Source organism: Macaca nemestrina, chromosome 4 (assembly GCF_043159975.1).
Source record: "Macaca nemestrina isolate mMacNem1 chromosome 4, mMacNem.hap1, whole genome shotgun sequence".
NCBI lineage: Eukaryota > Metazoa > Chordata > Mammalia > Primates > Cercopithecidae > Macaca > Macaca nemestrina.
The window spans coordinates 96530929-96551214 of NC_092128.1; the positions used below are offsets into that span (position 1 = coordinate 96530929).

Here is a 20286-nt window from a genome sequence, read left to right on the forward strand (position 1 = left end):
TGTCCCATCCTCAGGTTCGGTCATGGGTACATACAAGCCATGGTCTGCTACCCCTGGCCTTTACCAGCTCAACCTTGCATCATCCCTTCTCCATACACCACCTCCTAACAAAGTGGGCCCCCTGCCTCTTTAGTGCTCCACTGCAGAGCATCACTGAGTGCTCCACTGCTGGTGAGTGCAGATGAGTCCTCCTCCACAGCAGAGCACACATCTTATGTCTCCCCAGCCTTATTTTAAATCAACATTTAGACATTTCCACAACCTGACTTCTTTCAGACCAAGCCAACTTTCTTATAAGCCCCAAGTCTGTTCTGTGAGGCCAGCTAATTAGCCCGCCTGTACCAGAAGTACTCACTTTTTATTACCTTTAGAAAACAAAGCCAGGTTTGAGGAAGTGTTGGATGTAAGCTGTCTCCAAAGCCTCAGGAAGGGGACCCCCGCCTTCCAAACCCCCTCCTCCTTTCCAGTAAGATTTGTAGTCTGGTTAGAAGGACCATTTAGATGATGAAAGGAACCAGTGGACAGCCCCTGATTTATAACCAGTGTGATTTTTTTTAATATCTACCAAATTAATATTTTTATGTCTGTTCCCCCATCGAGTTGCTTCGGTTTGAATTTCAACGAGGGGAGCCTGCCAAGATCGTGTAGTAAAATACGAACTGGATCATAAATCCCAGCAGGGGCAGGAGAACGTAAGACAGATTGCTAACACCTCAAAAAAAAAAAGTTTAAATAAAAAAGGCAGGAATTTTCTTTAAAGTACACCAGGCCCAGCAGGGACTGGGAGATACACAAGGCGGCCGAAGGTGGAAGCTACTTTACCTTCCCAAGATCATTTTTCCAAGAAGCCCAACCCACAGAAAACGATTCTGAAGGTAAATCGGGCCCTGTGAGCTTTTCATCAAAAGCCAAGGATATCTCTCTGGGATGTGTGTTAGAGATAAGGCAGAAACGTTCTCGAAAGGAGCACCTTCCAAAAAGTCGAGACTTTCTGCATCCCTCTCTCTGGAGTGACCACTCAAACAGCTCATCAAAGTCTCCTTTCATTAGTGCCAGGCCAAGAGAAATAAATGCAGCTGGCAAGACGGAGCTTGAAGCTGTAAGAAGAAAGCCATGTGTTTCCTTCCTAAGACTAAAATTATTTCCCTATGAGGAATAAAGAGCTTTTACAGACCTTCTGGATGGATATGTCTTGGAGGGAAACAAGTCGATTACTCTCACACCCTCAGTGGGCTCCAGTGGGAGAAACAGAAGCCCTTATTTGCTTGGTTTTATAACAAGTTTACTATATTTGAGCATATATGGCAAAGTAAAGGCCCTTATAACCTAGCTTATTATTACACCGATTTGGATAAACTACAAGTCAAATCATGTCGGCTGAAACATAACTGCTACCCACAGGAGAAGTCTGATATAACTCAGTTGATAGCCTATAAAAGCCACGTTAGTCCCGTCTGTCAACACCAGCATTATAAAGGTGTTTCACTAATCCTCCTCGGTGGAAAACACCAACTCCTCCAGCAATGTTGTCTTCTCATTTCGTGACTTGCCTCTCCCTGGGTGTTGGGACATACAATGTGATCACAGGAGCCAATGACCTCCTCGCAGCTATAACGAGGGGCGCCTCCAGCATCACGTTCCTCCAGGAACTGAGCATCACTGAAACACATTTATAGACCAATCACCCTTGCTCACCACCCTTTGCCAAAACACGCTTTGGACTTTTGTTTCACTCAGTCTGGATTCAGAGCCAAAGCTATCACCAAGACTTTCAGAAATCTTGTGAGCGGGCAAGTAGAAAGGCACAGCTCCCGACCAAGCAGATATTGAAGAGACTTACATCGAATTGAAATGCACGAGGAATGCAGAATCTGATTTTATTTTTTGGTTCACAGATATAAAGGTTTTGAATTTTCCTATTATGGACATTTAATCATAATTATCAAAGAAGAATTATCAAGGTGAAGATACTATAGATATAACATATGTATATTTTTAAGGTAAGGTTTAGTTTTTAACAGCCTAAAACTTTAGCACACTCAACCCTCTCACATAAGTCCCCATAAATGACACACGAGTTTCACACAATTCCAAAGTAAGTGGAAAACAAACTTTTTCTTTTTCTCCTTTTTTTTTTTTTTGCTAGAAAGGACATTAGTAGGACATTTACTGAAGTTCAAACAAGGTCTATAAATTAGATAATAATACTATAGCAATGTTGATTTCTTGGATTTGATAACTGTACTGTGGTTGTGTAAATGAATTTAGGAAATGTGTACTGATGTATTTAGGGGTAAAGGGGTAGAATGTGTATAGTGTATCCCGAAGCCATTCAGAAAAGAAATACACACACACATACACACACACAGAATGATAAAGCAAACACGGAAGCTGAAGAAAAATGTACAGGAACTCTTGGCACTATTTTTGAAATTTTTATATGGATTTGAAATTATTTCAAAATAAAAAGGTTTTTTTTTAAGGTTTCCCATTAGGGCTCCAGAGTGACCGTTGCTTATTTAAAATAACAGCCTAATAGAATATATTCATAAGTTCCTTTGTTTGCTTCCCCACATTAATCTGAAAGTAATTGTATGTAGGTCTTTTTTCTAGGTAGGTCCTACTTTAGATATCATTTAAACCCTTAATCTTGAAGAAAAACAGAGTAGGGGAGCCAGAGACGAGACTGGCAAGACACGAGTTGCTACCAGTTTAAAGAATGCCCAAAGAAGGATTCCAGAAGCAGAAGACCTGGATTCTCCAGGGATGAAGAGTTCCAGACTCTGAGATACTGACCTCTGTGGTCCTCAGTTTTGTCATCCTTAAAATGAGGGGCACAGAGGCAAGTCTGTGGTGAGGACTGATGTGGCATGTTCTGTATTGTAGAATATCGCATTCGTGGTGTCTGGTTGCACCTTTGCCACCTCCCCCCACCTCAGGTTTACTTGTCTGGAGCAATGGTCTCGTGCCCCGTGGCATGTGGTAGGAGCCATGTTTTCTGAGTGTCTGAAAGCCCACTGGAAAAGGCTCTACTTGGGCAGCTGGAGGGACCTTCTTCATCCCCTTAGGACAAGGCTTGCCCCTCTATATCTTTCTTTGGTATTGGAAACATCGCAACAACACTCCTTTCGGCTACTCAAATCCCATTTACATTGAAGGCCTGCTGACATTCATTAGCCCAAACCTGCTTTTCAGAGATTTCCACTCACTTTGAGCTAAACATGTGGGCCCCAGTCCTAAGCTGAAATGAAGATTTCGCTTTCTTCTTTCTCTTTCAACCAGAAACAGCATTCTGCTGCCATTGGAAATTGATGCATCTGAGTACAAAGTGTCTGTTCCCTGCACCTTTCAAACAAAACCATGGCCCAGGCTCAACACCAGCATGCATGAGCACGCACACGCTCACACACACACACATTCTCAGCCCATAAAAGCCAACCACACTGCTAAATATCTAAAGCCCACCACTCAGCAAACACCGTCTCCTTCCTGGAACTTTCGGGGATGCGGACGACACCCTGTCACGGAGCATGTGTGCAGCTTGAACCGGCGATAAATTGAGGCGCTAATCCTGACGCACGACAGCACCTGCAGCAACAGAGAAGAACGTCTCAGCAGACGACACATATATAAATCACATTTATTTTCACAGCACATTTAAATAACGTTTTGGCCCTGGGGATTTTCCACCAAGTAATGAAGCATCACCCAATGAGAGTCTGCAACGTTGCTCCATTCTGCAGTGCCCCCTCACAGCAGAGGAATAAAACCTGTGATTTATATGGATGTCAGGGGGTGGCGTAGGGGGCTTCCTTTCCTTTGCACAAGACATTGCTGTGCATCCAGATTAAAGATGAGATTTATCTGCAAAATAAACAAAGAACAGTCCCCCCACCCCTTTTCTCCCTTAATCACACCAGATGAGACATCAAACACACACGGAGGCATGCACCCGCTCAGCAGCACGCACGCACCCTCCACACGCACGCACACACAACAAGGGCAGCCTTGTTATGAGATAGGAGGGACAACAATTTTGATAAAAGATGATCACCTGTGCCCTGACAAAGGTTTTTTTTTTTTATCAGCAGTTCCTTGCAGGAGGCGCCCAGCTCCCAGGTCTCAGCCATCTTCCTATTGGGGTCTTCAGTCTACGTCAGTGTGGACGCCAGCCTTGGGTGCCCGAGGTCCACCACACACATGATGGAGAGAAATCAAATCTCATCCACACATTGCAAGGTGGGAGTGCAATTCCAATTCACCTGCCATTTTCTGTCTTGGTTGTTTGGAGGGGAAAGATGACCTAATTCTAGTGAGATTTTCCCTTGGATGGTCATGGGCAGGTGTGTACCCCAGCTCCCTTAGGATGAATTGCAAATTGTGCTGTTGAAACCATCATGAGTTCTTGCCGAACCTTTCATTTCTTTTTCTTTTTTTTCCTTTTTCTTCCTTTCTTTTTCCCCTCCCTCCCTGTACCTCCCTTCTTCCCCCACCACTCTCTCCCTCCTTCTTTTTTTCCTTCCCACCATCTCGTTTTCTTCCTTCTTAGCAGTCATTTATTCTCTAGAGCTCACCGGGACTCCACACATGTCCTAACTCGAGACCACTGTCTACCTTGCTCAGTGTGGGCTGCTTCTGACAGAGAAATATGTAACCTACAACTCAGTGGAGCATCGCCTTGTTAAAACACAATTCATCATCCACGGGGCGAGATATCTACAGTTCAATCTGTGATTGTCAAAATATTTCAACTCCATCCAGGAAACACTCAAACAAGAAAAATAACTCACATTGTTGTGGTGTTTTACAGTTAGCAAAGTCTAGCCCATCCTGTATATTATCACAGTGGGTCTTCACGCAAACCTGTGCCATGGTAGTGGGGAGACCGTGGCATGCTTTTAGATGCAGCCCTCCCATTTGGAGAAATCACTGCTGCTTTAAGGACCAAAGGTACAGCACTTTACTTTTTTTTGCCTCAGGTTCACGGGTTTCAGGATCACCAGCAAAACTGAAAGCAAAATATCTCATGCTTTCATATGGAAAATTATTCCTTGGCTAGAGGAGAGTGCGGAATGGATGGCAGGTGGCAGAGTTGAAGGCAGGAATACTAGACAGCCAGTTTCACCTGAATCAACCTGGAGTCAAGGTCAGGCTCTCTGGATAACACCTGGATGTTTCTAAATAAGCGTTATTTCCTAGAAAAACAGTCTCATATTTACTGATGTACATTCCGTCTTCAAGCCAAAGGGTGAACTTTCCATTTGCTCAAATCTGACTTTTGTGGAATGAAGAGAGACTCTAGTGCTACTTGTACAACGTTTCCAGTGCCTTGGGTTAAAATAAGTACATTTTCATATTTTGGTCCAGGTCACAAGCATAGAGAAATGCCAGCCCAGATTTCCCCTTATACTTTGCAAGTTTCGTGTCAAAGGAAGTCCCAAGCAATCACATATGTCTGGATGTAAATATATCTTTGCTTCTCCTTTTAATTTCTCAAATTTGTTGAGATGATTGCCCCAAATTAATGTTTTTTTTTAAAGCCATCAGAAAAAGTAGCATTGCTTAGTAAGACTAATTCATGACTATTGAAGAGGGTCAGCCTGCCCCTAAAAATAGGGTGACCACCTGTCACAGTTTGCCTGTGGCAGCTCTGGCATATGCTATTGTCCTTGCTTAACTATTAATAGCCTGCCTTTCACTTTCATGAGTGTCCCAGTTTGGGTACTGAATTAGATGCTCACCTTACCTAAGAACTGTAGGAAAATCCAGTTGAAATAGGTCTTGTTCTTTTAAGGGCTGAAAACAACCTGAAAATGAAACTACAGAGGTGAAAAAAAAAAGAAGAAATTTTGCAGTCAGTTCCATGGCTTAGCCCTAGAAGACTGGGTGAGATTGTATCTATTTTGTGCATATAATTCTAATTTTGAACCAATAATGTGGAATAGTACTAATTTTATTAGAACCACTAGTCTGTGATAAAGCAAATGCACAAAATAATATGTTGAGTCATGAGGCCCAGATACGAATTAACTCAAATGCTCATGTGGGAGGCGAGAGGAAGGCCCATTATTTCCCATCTCATCTCCTGTCGGTGTGGGTGGCAGGCAGGTGGAGGGGAACTGGTCTGTGCTGCTGCGTGTGACTGGTGAACTGCAAGTAGATGGGGCTGCCCTGCTAAACAGAACCCGGACAGTGTGAAGGCCGGGCCCCGGGGAAGGGCGAGGGATGGACACAGCACTCTCTGCCAGGACCATGTGTAGCACACACAGGGGGCCTTACCATCCTCCCCTTCGCATGGAGGAGCCTTGGCTTTAGGGGAAGGAATGGTGTTGTTTCCCAATTATTGGGGTTTGGTCTTTCTTGGGCAAACAGGGTGGTGCCTTTTCACTCCTGGTACCATCTCATGCCCTGTTTAGGGTATTTTTGTTTACCCTTATCGTAAGTATCTCAGTGCAGATGTGGAACCAGCATTCCCCAGTCATCAAGTCAGAGAATCCAGATTGTGCCATCTCAGCCTGGCCAGCTCCACTGTGTCCTCCATGCCTGAGCTCAGGCCCCAGGCACTGTAGGAAGCCTCTTCTGGCAGTTTCCCCGCTTTGTCTTTACCCTTCACGTTGGGCTCTCCCCACAACAAGCACACAGAGTTGAAGGTGAATCCTCATATCCTGCCGGTCACATGCCTGCCATAACACTTGGCACCTTCCATGGCAGCTGTTTACTCCCCTGTCTCCCCTTGCAGAGCCTTAGCTTCTTGAGGTCAGCAATGATGTTCTTCTCTGGACTTCCACAGCCTAGCCCAGGACTTGGCCCTTGTCTGTGGAATGTATGGGCGGCATGAGAGCCCACCAGAAAACAAAAATAAGTATTAAAATCATAGGTGCAGTATATTTATTAAGCACTTAGTACACATATTTGTATATAAATTTTGCAATCCCATTTTTAAATTTATTTTATTTATTTATTTTTATTTTATTTTATTTTTTTTTTTATTTTTGAGACGGAGTCTCACTCTGTCGCCCAGGCTGGAGTGCAGTGGCCGGATCTCAGCTCACTGCAAGCTCCGCCTCCCGGGTTCACGCCATTCTCCTGCCTCAGATTTATTTATTTTTGAGATAGGGTCTCACTCTGTCACCCAGCCTGGAGTGCAGTGTCATCATAACAGCTCACTGCAGCCTTGGCCTCCCAGGCTTCAGCGATCCTCCTAACTCAGCTTCCCAAGTAGCTGGGACCACAGGCAAGCACCACCATACCCAGCTAACTTTTAAGTTTTTTGTAGAGATGAGGTCTCACTATGTTGCCCAGACTGGCATTCGACTCCTGGGTTCAAGCGATCCTCCTGCCTTGGCCTCCCAAAGTGCTGGGATTTCAGGCATGAGCCACCATGACTGGTCAATTCATTTGTTTTAATTGTAGTAAAACACAAATAGCATAAAATGTACCATCTTAAGCACTTTTAAGTGTACAGTTGACTAGTGCTAAGTATATTCCCATTGTTACACATTCGATCTCTAAAACTTTTTCATCTTGCAAAACTGAATGGCATGGTAGGTTTTAAGTTTTTTGGAAGCATTATCTCAATTAAATCTCATAGTACTAGAGGTAGGGATAATTATTTTTCCCATTTTGAGATAAGAAGTTAAGCAAGGTCATGCAACTAATGATTGGTAGACATGGATTTGAAACTCATACATCTTTATTAAACTCTACCTAGCAGTTGTACGGTGAGTAAAATTTCCACAAAAGTGCAGATTTATAGAATTACAGGGTTTTGTTTCACCTTCTGCCCAATTTTTATTTTAAAAGTAGTGTTTAAATTTTTTACTGGAAAATAATATAAAAAAATCCATGCCACTTTATGAAGTTCATGATAAAAAAAATGAGACAGATTTACTATCAGACAGCTGCTGTCGATGACTCACAAAATTTTAGCAAAGAAAGACACCTGAGAAGATTGAACCCAACCCAGTTATTTTACAGGTGTGGAAACTATGGTTCAGAGTCAGGGTAGAAGTTAAGGAACCATCAAGTTCAGAACACACGACTCTTTCCACTTCCTGATGCAAGCTGGAAGATATTTTTATTTGAACGCTTATGATATTTTTCTTTCTAGTTAATAGGTATGCTAATAGCATTTTAAATTAAGTGTGCTTTTGGCTAGGCACGGAGGCTCACACCTTAATCCCAGCACTTTGTGAGGCCAAGGCAGGAGGATCGCTTGAGCTGAGAAGTTTGAGACTAGCCTGGGCAACATGGTGAAACCAAAAAAAAAAAAAAGGTAAAAATTAGCCAGGCGTCACAATACGTGTTTATAGTCCCATCTACTAGGGAGGCTGAGATAGGAGGATCCCTTGTGCCCAGGAGGTGAAAGTCACTGATGAGCTGAGATCATGCCACTATATGCCAGCCTGGGTGACACCACAAGATCCTGTCTCAAAACTAAAATAAAATAATAAATTAAATGTGCTTTAGTCTTGTATTCAGGGTCTCTGCTTCCAGTCCCAGCCAGGGGCCTTCCAACCCATCTCTCCAGCACGATACGCATCTGTTTTCCTGTCTCTGTGCCCTAGATCAGCGGTCCCTATGCCTTACCCTCCAGCCCCTTCTTATAACAGATATTCTGTAATGCCTCTTTTTCTTCCCAGAAATGAAATTCAGAGATAATCTACCTAAGCACATAATTTCAACAATGACAACACAATCAATACAATGCCCTATCTGTAACAGAAAGGAAAAACAAAAGTAATTTGTGATTTTATATATATATATACATATTTCAACATGTAAATGTTCCAGCTGACTTCCAGAAGGCATACAGCCACAGCCAGCATTTGCCCCCTGTGTGGAACCCCATGGGTGCTGCAGGGGACCCCACAGTGTAGCCCCACAGAGCATGCTGTGCAGGTGACTCAGATACCATGGGTGACATTCATCCCATATGGAAGAAAAACTCTTAATGAAACCCTGAACACAATGAAGTATAATCTTCTCTTGATTTGCATGGTGGAGAATTCAGAGCCAAAAACTAAACATTTATGTATTTATATGAATATAAAATGAAACATATAAACACACACGTACACATGCCTTTTTGTTTAATTATAAAACAGACTCTGGAACTAGGCTTAGATAATTTTAACCAGGTTCTTTACTTATCAGTGACTGTCTGGTGGGACATCTAACAGATGTGCAGGAGGCAGGACAGCCTTTGGCTGTCAGAGGACAGTGTGGAGAGGAGCACACTGGCATTACTCCAGGCATTACTTTGAGGCATTCTGGGATCTCCAGCCAACACTGGCCTCTGCCCATGGAATATCTTCATTGTCCACTCAATTTTATGATGACAAAAACGTCAGTCCAAATTTCCAAAACACCATAGGGTTGACACCCACACCCCTCTGAGAAGCTCTGCCCATGCCCCGAGCTCCTTCGGTGCATGGACCTCTTTGTATCTATAGCCCTGACGCAGTCCTCTGCCTGCAGGTGGTAAGCCCTCCACCCACGCTGATGAGTGGGGGAAGGAACAAACAAGCAACAGGAAGACGTCATACAAAGAATTAAATGACACCAAACTTACTCAGAACACCCTCCAGAGACCAGGATTTTAGTCCCAGCACCCAATAATACTAGGTTGGCATGGGAATGAAGTCAAACTCATTCAGTCTCTCCTTGTTTTCATGTTTGTATAGAAATGAATATTTTTATATTTATATATAAAGAGGAATGAATTAATTTACTTCCTAAAAATACATAAACACATACACACACACATATTCAAACAGTGCTAAAACCTGAAAACAGCACATAGTATTAACTAATTACAGCTATATACAATTTCTGTCTATACACTGAAAAATTTTAATGTGAATTTAGAGATGCAGAGAAGTTGTTGTTTTTGAGATTTTTAAACCTTTAATGCTGAATACAGGATAATTTTTCTTACTGCGGAAAATAAATATGGAAACCACTATATGTCTTTCCTGTCCTACAGAACAGCAAACCAGAATCTGAAAGACATTTTTCATCCATAAAGTCAACAATCAATACCACCTAAAAACAGGAGTTGAGTTTGTGCTAAGGGTGTTAAGTAGGTTGCCTTGTTTAGTCCTCAGGACTCTGCAAACAAAGCACCTCATCCCTATTTCGCAGATGAGCAAATGGAGGCGCAGAGAAGTTGGTGATGAATCTGGAACTCTAATCCAGATCTTTCCGACTCAGAGGCCAGTTCTCTCAACCACAACTTTGTCCTCCCAATTGGCTAGAATGAGGACACTAATGCCCCTAATTCAACTGTACATTACAAAACAAGTTTTCAGTCCCAGAATCACAGTATTACGGGAAATATTTGGGCTCCTTTACCGTTTTTTAGTTTTATCATCACCAAAGCAAGGAGATGTTGGCAGAGCTGTCCCCAGCCATTCTCCTTGTCCTTCATTTGATGGCTATTTTCTAGCACCTTCCACGCACATGACCCATAGTGACAAGGTTCACATGGGCCGTCAGCGGGACACAGTCCCGCCTTTGTGGAGCTAGAAGAAGGAGCAGACATTAATCGTATAATCATACAAAAATATACATAACCAGACGCTATAAGATGGTCTGGAGTTGCCATGAGATTATATGCAGGGGCCTGGCTTGGTCTGGAGCTTTTATGATGTGAATCATTTTCCCTTTAATAAAAGTCAAATATCATTTACAGGGCACTTGCAATGTGCCAGCCCCTCTGCCAATCATGTCCTATACACCTCCTCCAATCCTGGAAGGTAGTTTCGTCATGCCCAGTCCACCGGGGAAAACACTGAGGCTTCAAGAGCTCAGGAAACCCGCCCAAGGTTGGCAGTGGGCAAGCCAGGCTTTCAGGGAGGTCTTGCCAAGCGCCAAAGCTCCAGACCCTTCTCTGCTCTGCGCTCCTGCCTGCAAGGGTCTTCAAAACGTTGGTGACTATTGTCACAAAGCGAGAAGAATTTGAGACGTGCACTGTCCTTCCACTGAGAATCTGTGGTCAACCTCAGCTGGCTCCCCTCCAACCTATGTTCTCTGGGCTACTGGGCTGCACGTATCCCTCTCTGGTCTAAACCCTGCAGAGCACTCCAGGCTCTTGTTATAAAACTGTTCAGCTCAGTAGAGCATGCTGGGGACCGTCTCTAGGTTGACCTCTCCTCCCCTCCATATCCCTGCTCCAAAGAAGCGCTCTGCTGGCCCTTCCTGTGTCTGTGATGCCCCGCCTCTCTTGCCCACCTGGCTGACTCCTATCTTCCAAGGTCATGTCCTCCAGGGAGGCCTCCCCTGATTCCTTCAATCTCACAGGCTCCTTCCTGCATGCTGTCTTTCCAGCACAGCCTGCATCCCCTGGACTGCAAATGGCGGGTGTTGCCAACATGTCCCGCTGCTGGGCCTGGAGCTCCTGAGGGTCACAGATTCCACCCAGGCCAGGCCTAAGCCCAGTCCCTGATGCTCAAAGCCACCCATTAAATACCTACAAATTGAATTAAATTGACTTTCATCTTCACAGAAGGTGATAAAAGAAGGCCCTTCTTTTTTCATAGCACTTTACCATGTTGGCTGCAGCATTTAGAGTTAAGCCAGATTCATCAACAAATACTAACAATCTAAAACTCAGTGATTGCCTTTCACCATTTTCACTTGCCTAATATGTATAATTTGACTAGTTTCCCTTTCCTCAAAATATGAATATCCTTATGGAATAAATTTCAACAACACTTTTTTTAACATAAAAAATACTGTCTTTTGGAATATTTTAATTTTATTCATAATCTGTATTCTATTTCATAGACTAGCTCTGCATGTCTTTTATTTAACTGAATGGGTATCAAGAAAAAAATAAAGAATGGTTCAATTATTACAGGTGATAATTAATTTCTGAAATTAAAAACTGTCGTCTGTCCAATTGATTTGCAAAGAATAGCTTAATGGACAAAAGAAACTGCATAATATGCCTTCTGGAAAAAAAAGTCAATAATTTTTTGGAGGTAAAGGCATCTTTTCAAGATAATGATTGGTTTCAATTTTTAAATCATACCAGATTTAATATAAAATTATTTTGACATTGTGCTGGTAACCCATTTGAAAAAGAACCTGAAAGAAAGGAGTCCCCGCTTCCTGTGTCCCCCACTTCCCCTCCAAATAAGTCAGGGCCCCAAAGTCCTGGATGCATAAATAAATCAAGATTATGTTAATGACTAGAGCTGGGCGCAATGGCAGGCTTTGACAATTCCAGGCAAAAGACACCAGAGGGCACTACAGGACCACGTTTTGTAATTTCAGACGCCATTTTACCCTTGGATTTGAACAATAATTTCTCAAAAAACTGTTAACCTTCTGAGCTCTGGATGTGGATTTATTTATTGCTTTCAATATCTTATCGCCACTAAGCTTAATTAGCTAGGCTTGGAAGGTTACTTTAAAGGACAATGCTCTAAAAAGGCAGACACTATTCGGCTTTCTCTTTATTTTACCTTCCTATAGAATGTCGGCATGTGGATGAGCGTGTGTGTGTGTGTGTGTGTGTGTGTGTGTGTGTGTGTGTATGTGGCGGGGGGAGGGGGGGTGGTTAGCAAACATTTATGATTGAAGAAACCATTCAGGGAATCCAAAAACTAAAATGCAGGATTCCACTGCCTCCCAGTCCCCGCAAAAAAAAAGTGGTTTCAGGTCAAAAAATTGTTTTCATTGTTATTGCTTGTGTAACTCTCTTCAATCATCTATTAATTCGATCAGCAAATATTTATTGAAGCCTCTAATGTGCCAGTACTCATGTGCCAGGTCCTGGGCACACCATGATACCTGAGTCACATCTCACCCCGCGGTGTCTCACCCATGATGCAAAGGCAGTTCTCTTTACTCCTGTGAGCCAGATTTAGCCTTAGAGCATCAATATCCATAAGTGAAAAGTGACACTTCAGCTTAGATTATTTCTCTTTTCACTGCTCTTCAGAATTTTTTTTTTTTTTTCAGAAGAAAATAGTAAAATCACTACTTTCTAGATGTGACCGTCTCAGCCTGAGCAAGAAGGATCAAAACTCTCTTGTTGGAACTGCTTTCTCAGTGACTGAATTTTTATGAATCAAATAAAATGGTTGCTTGTGGGTTTGGGGAATGCTTTTTTTCCTTCCAAAGTCCCATATTGATTAGAATGAATTACACTGAAATTTCACAAGTGACAGAAGAAAGTGCCACCACTCTTGGTGTCTAACGGAGCTGTTAAGCAGTGCTACCATCCAGGGTTGGGGAAATGGGACACAGGAAGCCTGTTTCCTCCTCCTCCAACAATACTCCCAGCCCCATTGGTTTGTACAAACAAGTATGTGAGACCACGTGCTAACATAGACAAGTTACATTCCTTACCTCAAGTAATACCTACAAGATGGCCCCATTTCCCAGCTGAGCAAACTGAGGCTAAAGGTTAATTATTTGCCCAAGGTCACACAGCCACTACCCAAACCCAAGTCTGTCCACCTCCAAAGATTATGTGCCTTCTGCTACCCAGTATAAATAACCCAAAAGAACTCAAATACTGTTTCTTTTGAAGATAGATGGGGCAGACACTGCTGTGTGCTTGCCCTGAGCCATGCCATCTTCTTCCTGTGCACACAGCTGGAGTACATTTCCCAGTTCGCCGTGGGGGAAGGTTGGCCCTGTGAGTGGCGTCTAGCTAGTGGAATGTGAGTGGCAGTGAGGCCTGCCCACCTCCTGCACAGTCCTTCATTTTCCCTCTCTACCTGTCACAGCCAGATGTAGAGTACTCAGCAGCAAACATTAAGGCCCCTAGGGACGGTGGGGCCACAGAATGAAAGGTGCCTGGGTCACTGAATCACTGCATGGAAGCTGCCCAAGAAACACTGACTTTCAGTGGTTCCAGGAGCAAGAGATAACGTGTTTTGTGTTAAGCCACTGTGACACGGGGTTGCTTGTTAAACAGTTAGCTTTTGATACATAATACACAAGGAAAGATAATGGCTTCTCTGAAGGTGTCCATTTGCTCACCAGGGGACGTGCCTAGTTCTGTGGTAGTGAATTTGTTCACAATTTCCCTGGGCATCAGGAAAGAAGACATTGAGGTAGGTGATCTCTAAGGTCTTTCCCCGACCTGAGAAAAGCCTGTGGTTCTGCGGTGCCCCTCTCTCACCGGCGGGAGCCCATCTCCCACCACTCATATCTGCAGGTGCCAGCTAAGTTACCTGGACCAGGAGGGACTTAGCCCAAACTCTTACCCATCCAAGAGTCTTCCCTCCCACATAACACCTTCCCTCCACTCTGCTGGGCAGCTATACACAGATATGCCCCTCGGCAGTGGCAGCAATATGTAAGATGCCCCCGGCAGGAGGACGAGGGGGAGGGCTTCACATGGCCCGGCACCACCTGTCACAACCTTCTCTGCTCCCTGTGTAGCCTGTGTGGGAAGATGAGCACCTTCCTCCAAGAAAAGGGCTGAGTATAGACCGAGACCTTGAAAACTGCTAGGTATCCGAAAAGTGAATATGAGGAATCCTGCTCTTTGAAAGCACTGCTTCTTCGAGTGATGTCACTAACATCTATGAAATACCATACTTAATCTATTGTAAGTCTACCTCCAGTGACTCACGGGATCTCCTTTTCTGTCACTGAATGTGATATGCTCAAAATGAAGACAATGTTAACGTAGGGAAAAGCAGAACTGAGAGTTTTAATGACACAGACTCCTGGCCAGATCAGGAAAGGAGGGTGTCGTTCGCGGCATTTGTGATTCCGGCTGGGTCTCCCGTGCGGAAGTGAAACTCGCCCCCTGCTGGCCCGCCGCGGTGCTTTCAGAGGGAAGGGAAGCCAGGACGCCCGCGGGGATGGCTGCCCAGCTGCGAGTCACACACGAGCATCGCCCATGCCCGGTGCCCCCGCACTGCCCATGATAGGGACCTACTGAATTGGATACTAGTGGTGTTTCTAGAAAAATCAGGGAGGATTGAGACCTGGGTTTTCGAGTGACAAATTGGGGACGCAGATGAAAAATGCAGGACTCAGTTGCATATGGTGGCAGTCTTTGACTGCCTGGAGAGAAAGAGAGAGAGAGAGAGAGAGAGAGAGAGCGCGCTCACTATCAATATGATTAACTATTATAGTGCACAGTGTTTGGGGCTATCCATTCCTTCCCCTCCTTCTTCTATCACAGATTCCTCCCTCTCTGATTTCAGAAGAAGGAGTTAGGGAGGTCGGTGAGTGCCTGATCTAGGCCACTCAGCATCCCCCTTCCTCCACCAGAGTCCTTGGCCAACTAAAAACCATTCCTGGGAATCTTCTGCGGAACCCTGCCCCTCTACCCTCCAGCCTGCCAAGCCCTTTTTCTGTCCCCTGCAAACTAACCACCAAAGCTATTGATGGTTCCCACAATATGTATTGTTTGAATCCACTAGCACCTGACACAACCCAAATTGTGAATTACCATATTACCAAGGGTAAAACCCAAGGTTAATGATGAAACAAATTAATGCACAGTTTAAAAATATGAAAGTGTTCTATGACTACTACAAAATGAAATAAGGTTAATTAAAGTAATTTTCAAAATATTAACAGAACCATAGTTCCAGCAAGTATAAGAACATTATCAGCACATTTGCATCATTAAAGGATTTAAACAATTTATAGAGCCATAGATAGAACACTTACATTTGTGAAGGTCAAAAAAAGGATAAACTATTTAGCTTTATTTTTGTAAGCCTATTTTGTTTTCTAGATACTGTGGCATTATTACATCTAAGAGTCAAACTGCTCTAAGTATTACTTGTAGATTTCTATTTATGAAAGAGGTTATCTTGCTTATAGGAAAAATAATGTATTAAGCTTAACCATTCACAAATGGACAGTTATTTGTAGGTACTTAAACATGAAGATCTATCAGAGCATGGTAATTTGTCATTTTTAGTGCTTATTTGACTGTCTATAAGAGCAAAATTGAGTACAAAATGACGATGTTTCTGTAGTGCCACTGCTAGTTTGATTGATAATGAGAAGATACAGCTACCATTTTTAATTTTTAAAATGCAAGATTATTCTGGAGTAAATTAACCTAATCACATATCGCAAGTAAATTAATGTCAGTTCCTTACTTAATTGCAAAAATAATATTAACCTAAAGAATCTAAATCCACTTCTGACACATATTCAATTTTTATAATGTTACATAGATAGTTTTTCTGGATTATATGTAATGGTTTCCAGCATTAGCTTCTCTGCTAATTGGAAACGTTGGGAATGGGAGCATATATATTCCAGTGGTGTTGAAGAAGGTTGCTTCCAGAATTGATCTAGCTATATTACAATTCGGACACCATAAAAGAACCATTGGGTATTTTTCGTGGTAAGCCTGCTATAAACTCACCCAATGAGAACTTCTCAGGGCTTTCATTCTCCTGGCGTAAGTGGGTTTTTTCCAAAGCAGACCAACAGCTCTCACTTGGAGAACTCAAGTTTTCCAGCTCTCATTTCCCCAGTCTGCCCCAAGCGAGTCAAACAGTGTCAGTACTGTCTCCAGCAGCACCTTGAGGGCTGGTGCCTGTGTTTTCCCGAAATGAGGGTAGATGTGGTTCCTGCAGACTGGAGGAGAGTCCCTGAACTCACAAAATGTCTCCTCGGCCTTAATGCTTTCCAAGTTGGGAGATTTATGTCGCAACCTTGAGAAGGGCAGAGTAAATACAGAGCCTGCCAGCTATTTGTTTTCCTGTTGATGAATTCCCCAAATTCAGACTGGAAGCCCTCCAAGAACTGAAATATCTTCAAAAGGCAAAGTGTTAACCCTGAATCCTTCGGCTGCTTTTGCCACGTCCTTCTTTCCCACCCAGAAAGCTCCAAAATATCTCTGAGGTTGTGTTTGCTGTATGTGAAGCTCTCCGATGACTCTTCCTTTTTATCACACAAAACAAGCCAGGGCCAAAGACCACGGAGGAAGAAACCAGCTGACCACATGGTGCAGGGATCTTGCAAGAGCTTCTCCTAGTTAGGCTTCCTAGAGCCTCACTCCTGCAGATTCAGTATAGCTTTCTTGAGTCATGAAAGTGATTCCACTACCTAGTCAAACTTTGCTAGCTTGAAATATTTGCCACATGCTCTATTGCAATTGTGGTTTTCATCTTTAAATCATACATCCTTAATCTTCTCCTTGGAAATGTAACGAATTAGCACTATATTTTTGTTTGTTAGTTTTTCCTGAACATGAGCCGTATAGTTTATGAACCAATCTAGATAAAATGATCACTTTTAATCCCCAAATCACTCCTTATTTTTAGCGTTTATTCTCACTGGCTGCTTTTACAATTTAAAAGTTGTTAAATATAGTCTTTTTTCTGATAATAAAATTATAACATCTTATTTATAGAAAACATGGGAAATGGGTATTAAATGTAAAAAATTTTATTTGTAGTCTCATTACTCACAGTTAAGCCTTGTTAACATTTTGGTATACATCTTGTTTGTCTGCTAGTTATTCTATCTGGATGACGACTTTTTTCACTTGGTCTTATATAATAAATATTTTCACATTATTTCCATAATTTTTTTTGTTTTTCTTTTTTAGACAGGGTCTCACTCTATCACCCAGGCTAGAGTGCGGTGGCATGATCATGGCTCACTATACCCTTGAGGTGATCCTCTCACCTCAGCCTGCTGAGTAGCTGAGACCAGAGATGTGTACCACCACGGCAGCTAATTTTTGTATTATTTGGTAGAGACAGGGTTTTGCCATGTTGCCCAGGTTGTTCTCAAACTCCTGGGCTCAAGCAATCCACCCACTTCAGCCTCCCAAAGTGCTGGGATTACAGGTGTGAGCCACTGCACCCAGCACCATATGTTTTTAACTAACCTTTTATTGTTGGAATTGTAAGTAGCATTCCAGTAAACGTATTTCTACGAAAACCTTCAGCCACATATCACATTAATTTCTTAGGACAGATTCCTATAAGTATCTGGGTCAAAGTGTAGAAACAGTACTAATGTTCTCAATACATTTTGCCAAATTGCTTTTTCCAAAGGATGCATATCAATTTGTGCTCCCACCACAGTGAGACTGGCTGGCTTGCTGTGCCCTCATCCACATCGAGGATTGCTGTGTTTGCCTCTGGGCCTACACAATAGACACCTCCACTGAAACAGGTGGTGTGGCCCAGGTTTGGGAAGGGCTTAGACTCAGGTCAGGAGACCTGGCCTTCAGTTCGGATTCTCCTATTACATAGCTCTGTGACATTGTAGAAAACCCTTAGCAGCAAGAATAAAAATTGGGAACAGACTACCCAAATAAGGTAATGAATGTGAAAATGCTCTGTGAATGCAAAATGGGAGGCCTTATTATGGCAAGGCACCTATCTGTTGCTGCTGGTACCTAAATTTCAGTGCTAAAATTAGAAACTGGGTTTATAATGTAAATTAGAAACAAAAATAAAATTTTATGGAAATATTGATTTAAGGTTTTCTTTTTAAAAATAAGAGATAGGTGACTTTTTTACTAGCACACTTTCTTCCATCTCTTTCTGAGCTCACCCCCAAAAAATTCTGTAGTATCTGAATCCCAGGTGAGCCTGCCTAACTTTAATGTGTGAAATAAAGTTGTATATTGTCTTGGATTATGCAAACTAAGCTGGTAATGAAAAGTGGTTTTTTTATTTTTGTTTTTTAGAGACAGGGTCTTGCTCTGTCACTCAGGCTGGAGTGCAGCTGCATGATCATGACTCACTGCAGCCTCAACCTCCTGGGCTAGCATCATCCTTCTGCCTCAGCCTCCCGAATAGCTGGGACTACAAGCAGGCACCACAAAATCTGGCTAATCTTTTATTTTTTGTAGAGACAGGATCTTATTATGTTGCCCAAGCTGGTCTACAACTCCTAGGCTCAAGCGATCCTCCCACCTTGATCTCACAAAGTGCTGGGATAACAGGCATGAGCCACTGCACTCAGTCATTAACACGCTTATGAAGGGTGGATTTGAGTGTAATTGGCATTTAGATGGAGGCAACATTAACTCAAGACATTTTTCTATTTTAACTGTTGCAACTGAATACAAAGGCTTCCCTAGAATCAGGCCACTCTGTTCCTGCCATTCCAACACAGGATACTCTATCCACATTTTTTCCTGCTTCTCCTCATCCACATGGAGCCATATTTCCTCTAAGGTTTACCAGGATCCACCTTCTCCTGAAGTCTTTCCCAACTACTCCAGTGTGAAAGCTTTACTTTCCAAGAATGCTTACCTATGAATCCCCTGGCTTGCTCCAGAGTACCCCTGCTCTGTAAGGTCCTTTCATCATTTCATTTCTAGAGTGTAGACATTTCTTCCCCATCTAAGTCGTAAACCATTTGAAGAGACAGTTTCTTCCTTTGCATTTGAAGCACCATGTATATTCTTGGCCATAAACTAACTTGCCTGAGGTTGACAAAGAAAGAAAGTTTTACCCAGGACCAAGAGTCATTTTCCCAGTAATTCTCACTGGGGAAACTTTCTCTAGACTTTGCCCCTCTTGGCGTGAGGGGTTTGGAGGGCAGGTCAGTGCCTCCAGCTACATTTCTTCTGGGAATTATTTTCCCCTCATTAATTGTGCTGACAGGATTAAGAATAGCTCAAAAGCCAGCGGCAAAGGCTGACGTGGACAATTTTGTTATTTTCTCCTTTTATTTCCTCACCCTACTCCTTTTGTGTCACCCTCCCACTCCTTGGCTAGATATATGTCTTTTTTCTTATAAACGGCACTGTTTTTTAAAACAAAATGACGAGGTTGCATTTTCGTATCATCATTATGATTCCTAGAGAAACATTAAAGTTATGAGGGCAACAATGTCTTATTCACATTTTGGAGGGCTGAAACTCAGCTATATTTTAGTGACCATTCTAGATATGTTCCCATTTCTAGAGGCTTAATCAGGGTGTGTGTGATTGCAAGAAACAGAAACCTACCCAAATTATTCAAGTCAAGGAATAGAATCAAGCTTCAGGGAGGTATACCAGTCTTTCCAGCGCACTAGGCTTGAGATCTTTTATGATTTCTCAAAGGGATCCCTGGTTTTAAAAGCATTGAGAAGGACTGTGTTGGACTAAGAAATTGCTACAACAATAGAGAGGTAAAATTCCTTGCTTCTCATCAGGCAGCTAGTAAGGTTCAGAGAACCTTTCTAGTTATTGGGTGCTGCGGAAAAAGGTTGATGATATCTGCTTTCAACTCTAATGGAATATAAAGATTGTAACATGTGTGTCTCCAATTGGGGCATCAGGCCCCAGGCGATGACCCAAAACAACTTTCCTCAGATTTCAGAACACAG

At 42.8% G+C, this 20286-nt stretch overlaps 1 long non-coding RNA gene across 2 annotated transcripts; it reads right to left on the reverse strand.

Annotated features, from left to right (window-relative positions):
- Positions 1–1870: 1870 nt before the first annotated feature.
- Positions 1871–16878, reverse strand: LOC105475724 (uncharacterized). Of its 2 annotated transcripts, none has more exons than XR_983604.3 (3): positions 16367–16878; positions 4055–6814; positions 1871–3588 (listed from the first exon to the last, which is right to left on the reverse strand). It is a non-coding gene; the product is annotated as an uncharacterized lncRNA (long non-coding RNA). The 2 variants fall into 2 exon arrangements; XR_983603.3 differs by having other exon boundaries at positions 1871–5819; positions 6432–6814; positions 16367–16864.
- Between the last annotated feature and the right edge of the window lie 3408 nt (positions 16879–20286).